The following is a 6225-nucleotide window of genomic DNA, read 5'->3' on the forward strand; positions in this document are numbered from 1 at the left end:
TTGCATTAATCCATCAAGACACAGCAGAGCTCCTCACCCCCAACCATGGGGTTTAGAGACTCATGCCTTAGGAAGTACACAAAGAAACGTGTAAAGTGTCATGAGGTACAGATACAATGTCAAAAGATCCTATTAATAGTAAACTAGTAACCTAGGGTATACAGAAATGAGTAAATGACGTAAAAATCCACTTCTGGGTCCACTTGGTGTGTGCTTGGGCTGAGCATAGAAGCATTTTCGTGTAGAGACCTTTTCTGGAGTTAAACGCCAGCTTTTATGCCAGTTTGGGCGTTTAACTCCAAGTTTTATGCCAGTTCCAGCGTTAAACGCTGGAATTTCTGAGGCTGTTTTGCCACGCCGGTTTGGGCCATCAAATCTCAGGCAAAGTATAAACTATTATACATTGCTGGAAAGCCCAGGATGTCTACTTTCCAATGCCGTTGAGAGCGCGCCAATTGGGCTTCTGTAGCTCCAGAAAATCCACTTCGAGTGCAGGGAGGTCAGAATCCAACAACATCTGCAGTCCTTTTCAGTCTCTGAATCAGATTTTTGCTCAGGACCCTCAATTTCAGCCAGAAAATACCTAAAATCACAGAAAAACACACAAACTCATAGTAAAGTCTAGAAAAGTGAATTTTAGCTAAAAACTAATAAAAATATACTAAAAACTAACTAGATCATACTAAAAACATACTAAAAACAATGCCAAAAAGCGTATAAATTATCCGCTCATCAGTTGTACATTAAAGAGGTGGTGAGGTTGCATGGGGTTCCATCAAGTATAGTGTCAGACTGTGATCCCCATTTCACTTCGAGGTTTTTGGAAACTTTCCAAAGAGCTTTCGATACAAGACTATGTCTCAGCATGTCATATCATCCACAAAACGGATGGACAGTCGGAAAGGACTATTCAGACATTGGAGGATATGCTAAGGGCTTGTGTTTTAGATCAACCAGAAAGTTGGGAATGTTACATATCGTTGGTAGAGTTTGCGTACAATAACAGCTTTCATGCGAGTATCAAGATGGCTCTGTATGAGGATTAGTATGGACAGAAGTGCCTGTGTTGGTATGAAGCCGGTGAAGCAAGTATGATAGGACCAGATTTGGTAGCCGAGACCATTGAGAATATCAAGCATATTATGGCCAGAATCTTAACTGTGCAAAGCCGACAAAAAAGTTATGCGGATCAGAGAAGGAAGCTGATGAGCGGATATTTTATATGCTTTTTGGGGGTGGTTTCACATAGTTTTTAGTAGGATCTAGCTACTTTTTAGTATATTTTTATTATTTTTTATGCAAAAATCACATTTCTGAACTTTACTATGAATTTGTGTGTTTTTCTATGATTTCAAGTATTTTCTGGCTGAAATTGAGGGACCTGAGCAAAAATCAGATTCAGAGGCTGAAAAAGGACTAAAGATGCTGTTGGATTCTGACCTCCCTGCACTTGAAATAGAATTTTTGGAGCTACAGAAGTCCAAATGGCGCGCTCTCAATTGCGTTGGAAAGTAGACATCTAGGGCTTTCCAGAAATATATAATAGTATATAGTTTGCCCAAGTTTAGACAATGCAAACTAGCGTTCAACACTAGCTTTCTGCCCTATTCTGGCGTTAAACGCTAGAAACAAGTTACAAACCAGAGTTAAACGCCAAAAATAGGCTACAAACTGGCATTTAACTCTAAGAATAGCCTATGCACGTGAAAGCTTCAATGCTCAGCCCATCACACACCAAGTGGGCCCCAGAAGTAGATTTCTGCACTATCTATCTTAGTTTACTCATTTTCTATAAACCTAGGTTACTAGTTGAGTATAAAAACTACTTTTAGAGATTTATTTTGTACCTCATGACATTTTACATCTGAATGTGTATCTTCTATGGCATGAGTCTCTAAACCCGATGGTTGGGGGTGAGGAGCTCTGCTGTGTCTCGATGAATTAATGCAATCATTTCTGTTTTCCATTCAATCACGCTTGTTTCTATTCTAAGATATCCATTCGCACTTCAACATGATGAATGTGATTATCCGTGACACTCATCACCATTCTCAACCTATGAACGCGTGCCTGACAACCACTTCCGTTCTACCTTAGATTGAATGTTTATCTCTTGGGTTTCTGGCTCACGAGTTTGACTGCCTCTCCTGACAACAGAGCATTCAAATCCATGAGATCAGGGTCTTCATAGTATAAGCTAGAATCAATTGGTGGCATTCTTGAGATTCGGAAAGTCTAAACCTTGTCTGTGGTATTCCGAGTAGGATCTGGAAATGGATGACTGTGATGAGCTTCAAACTCACGAATATTGGGCGTAGTGACAGACGCAAAAGGATCACTGGATCCTATTCCAACACAAGTGAGAACCGACAGATGATTAGCCATGTAGATGGACCATTTTTACTGAGAGGACGGCTGGTAGCCATTGACAACGGTGATCCACCAACATACAGCTTGCCATGGAAGAAGCCTTGCGTGCGTGAAGAAGAAGACAGTGGGAAAGCAGAAATTCAAAAGACAGAGCATCTCCAAAACTTCAACCCGTTCTCCATTACTGCGTAACAAGTATTCATTTCATGCTCTTTCACTTTTCACAATTAAAACTAAGAACCCTTATTGATATCCTGACTAAGAATAATAAAATAACCATAGCTTGCTTCAAGCCGACAATCTCTGTGGGATCGACTCTTACTCACGTAAGGTATTACTTGGACGACCCAGTGCACTTGCTGGTTAGTTGTGCGGAATTACATAGTGTGAGTGTAATTTTCGTGTACCAGAAGCCATTGGAGTTTGAGGTAGGGGATCATGTGTTCTTAAAGGTTACTCCAACAACCGGTATCAGAAGAGCGATTAAGACAAAGAAGTTGAATACAAGGTACATTGGGTCGTTTGAAGTATTGAAGCGAGTCGGGCCGGTGGCATATCAAATAGCCTTGCTGCCGCATTTTTCTAACCTACATGACGTATTCCATGTGTCAAACTCTGTAAATACACATCGGATGCGGCTCATGTATTAGAGCCCGAGTCGGTTTAGTTGAAGGAGAACCTGACTTTTCAAGTAACACCGATGCGGATTGACGAAACAAGTGTGAAAAAGTTGCGTGAAAAGGAAGTTTTGTTGGTCAAGGTAGCTTGAAAGAGAGATGGAGTGGAAGAGCACACCTAGGAGTTAGAGTCGGACATGCGGAAGGATTATTCAGAGTTATTCTCAAGTAATCACAAATTTTGGGGACAAAATTTCTAATTTGGTGGGGAGAATATAAGAACCGAAAATAATTAACCGATTAATTAACATAAAATAATAATAAGTTAAATGCACAAAAAATAGGAAAATTTAGAAGTCTTAATTTTAAAATTTGGATGTGAGATTTGAATTCAGTAGAATTTTCTGAGTTGGAAAATATAATTTTTTTGCAGAAAATTGCATAAAAATGCGTAATGGTAAATTAGCCGAAAATACCGCTTTAAGTCTTTCCGGTACTGAGTGAGAGTAATAAAAACTATAAAAAAAAACTTAGGAAAATGGTTAAACTTGAAAACCAGGCGCTAATTCTAAAGGTTTGGCCCAAAATTGGGCCAAATGGATAAAAAACACTAACGGGTTAGACCACGTCCAAGTTGGGCCCAAGCCCAACATATATAAATCCATTAATGAGCCAAATCAACTCATTCATCACCAAAGAGAAAGAAGCATGCAGATGAAGTAAAAAGAGAGGTGAAGGTTTCAAACACTATTCATAATCACCTTCATTTGATCATATCTTGAGCTACGATATTCCGATTTGTGTGCAATTTGTAGCTACGTGAAGCTCTCGCCGATCCCGTCACTTCTAGCTAGGTATTATGGTAACCTTTTTGAAAATCCCTATCCAGTTCTCAGTCCTTAAGAATTTTGAAAATTTGGATATAGTTGTTGAGAGATTTTTGTGATTTTAGGTGTTTAGGTATACTCTAGTACTTGATTTCTATTGGTATTTGTGGTACACGGAATTGTGATCATCAACAATGGCTCCAAAGACTTGGTGCTCTAAAACATAAATCACACTTTGTCACAACTCCGCACAACTAACCAGCAAGTGTACTGGGTCGTCCAAGTAATACCTTACGTGAGTAAGGGTCGATCCCACAGAGATTGTTGGTATGAAGCAAGCTATGGTCACCTTGTAAATCTCAGTCAGGCGGATTCAAATTGATAGTGGTTTTCGGAAAATATAAAGAGATTCTTAATTAAATAATAAAGGATACTAGGATAGAAATACTTATGTAAATTCATTAGTGAGAATTTCAGACAAGCGTATGGAGATGCTTGTGCCTTCCGAATCTCTGCTTTCCTACTGATTTTATCCAATCTTTGTCACTCCTTTCCATGGCAAGCTGTATGTAGGGCATCACCGTTGTCAATGGCTACATCACATCCTCTCAGTGAAAATGGTCCAAATGCTCTGTCACAGCACGGCTAATCATCTGTCGGTTCTCGATCATGTTGGAATAGAATCCCTTAATTCTTTTGTGTCTGTCACTAACGCCCAGTAATCGCGAGTTTGAAGCTCGTCACAGTCATTCAATCCCAGAATCCTACTCGGAATACCACAGACAAGGTTAGACTTTTCGGATTCCCATGAATGCCGCCATCAATTCTAGCTTATACCACAAAGATTCTGATTAAGGAATCCAAGAGATATGCGCCCGGTCTAAGGTAGAACGGAAGTGGTTGTCAATCACGCGTTCATAGGTGAGAATAATGATGAGTGTCACGGATCATCATATTCATCAAGTTGAAGTGCAACGAATATCTTAGAATAGGAATAAGTCGAATTGAATAGAAACTAGTAGTAATTGCATTGAAACTTGAGGTACAGCAGAGCTCCACACCCTTAATCTATGGTGTGTAGAAACTCCACCGTTGAAAATACATAAGTGATGAAGGTCCAGGCATGGCCGAATGGCTATCCCCCATGAAAGACCGAATGGTCAAAAGAACTAGATAGTCCAAGACGTCTAATACAAAGGTAAAAAGTTCTATTTATACTAAACTAGCTACTAGGGTTTACAGAAGTAAGTATTTGATGCATAAATTCACTTCCGGGACCCACTTGGTGTGTGCTTGGGCTGAGCTTGATCTATCCACGAGCTGAGGCTTCGCTTGGAGTTGAACGCCAAGTTGTAACGTGTTTTGGGCGTTCAACTCTGGTTCGTGACGTGTTTCTGGCGTTTGACTCCAGAATGCAACATGGAACTGACGTTGAGCGCCAGTTTACATCATCTAATTACGAATAAAGTATGGACTATTATATATTTCTGGAAAGCTCTAGATGTCTACTATCTAACGTCATTAAGAGCGCGCCATTTGGAGTTCTGTAGCTCCAGAAAATTCATTTTGAGTGTAGGGAGGTCAGATTCCAACAGCATCAGCAGTCCTTTGTCAGCCTCCTATCAGAGTTTTGCTCAGGTCCCTCAATTTCTGCCAGAAATTACCTGAAATCACAGAAAAATACAAAAAAATCATAGTAAAGTCAAGAAATGTGAATTTAGCATAAAAACTAATGAAAACATCCCTAAAAGTAACTAGATCATACTAAAAACTACCTAAAAACAATGCCAAAAAGCGTATAAATTATCCGCTCATCACAACACCAAACTTAAATTGTTGTTTGTCCCCAAGCAACTGAAAATAAATTAGGATAAAAGGAAGAGAATATACTATAAATCCCAAAATATCAATGAATATTAATTCTAATTAGATGAGCGGGACTTGTAACTTTTTGCCTCTGAACTGTTTTGGCATCTCACTTTCTCCCTTGAAGTTTAGAATGATTGGCTTCTCTAGGAACTTAGAATTTCGGATACTGTTATTGATTCTCCTCGTTAAGTTTGTTTATTCTTGAACACAGCTACTTTTATGAGTCTTGGCCGTGGCCCTAAGCATTTTGTTTTCCAGTATTACCACCGGATACAAAAATGCCACAAACACATAACTGGGTGAACCTTTTCAGATTGTGACTCAGCTTTGCTAAAGTCCCCAGTTAGTGGTGTCCAGAGCTCTTAAGCACACTCTTTAGCTTTGGATCACGACTTTAACCACTCAGTCTCAAGCTTTTCACTTGGACCTGCATGCCACAAGCACATGGTTAGGGACAACTTGATTTAGCCGCTTAGGCCTGGATTTTATTTCCTTGGGCCCTCCTATCCATTGATGCTCAAAGCCTTGGATCCTTTTTACCC

This window comes from Arachis duranensis, chromosome 2 (assembly GCF_000817695.3).
Source record: "Arachis duranensis cultivar V14167 chromosome 2, aradu.V14167.gnm2.J7QH, whole genome shotgun sequence".
Classification (NCBI taxonomy): domain Eukaryota; kingdom Viridiplantae; phylum Streptophyta; class Magnoliopsida; order Fabales; family Fabaceae; genus Arachis; species Arachis duranensis.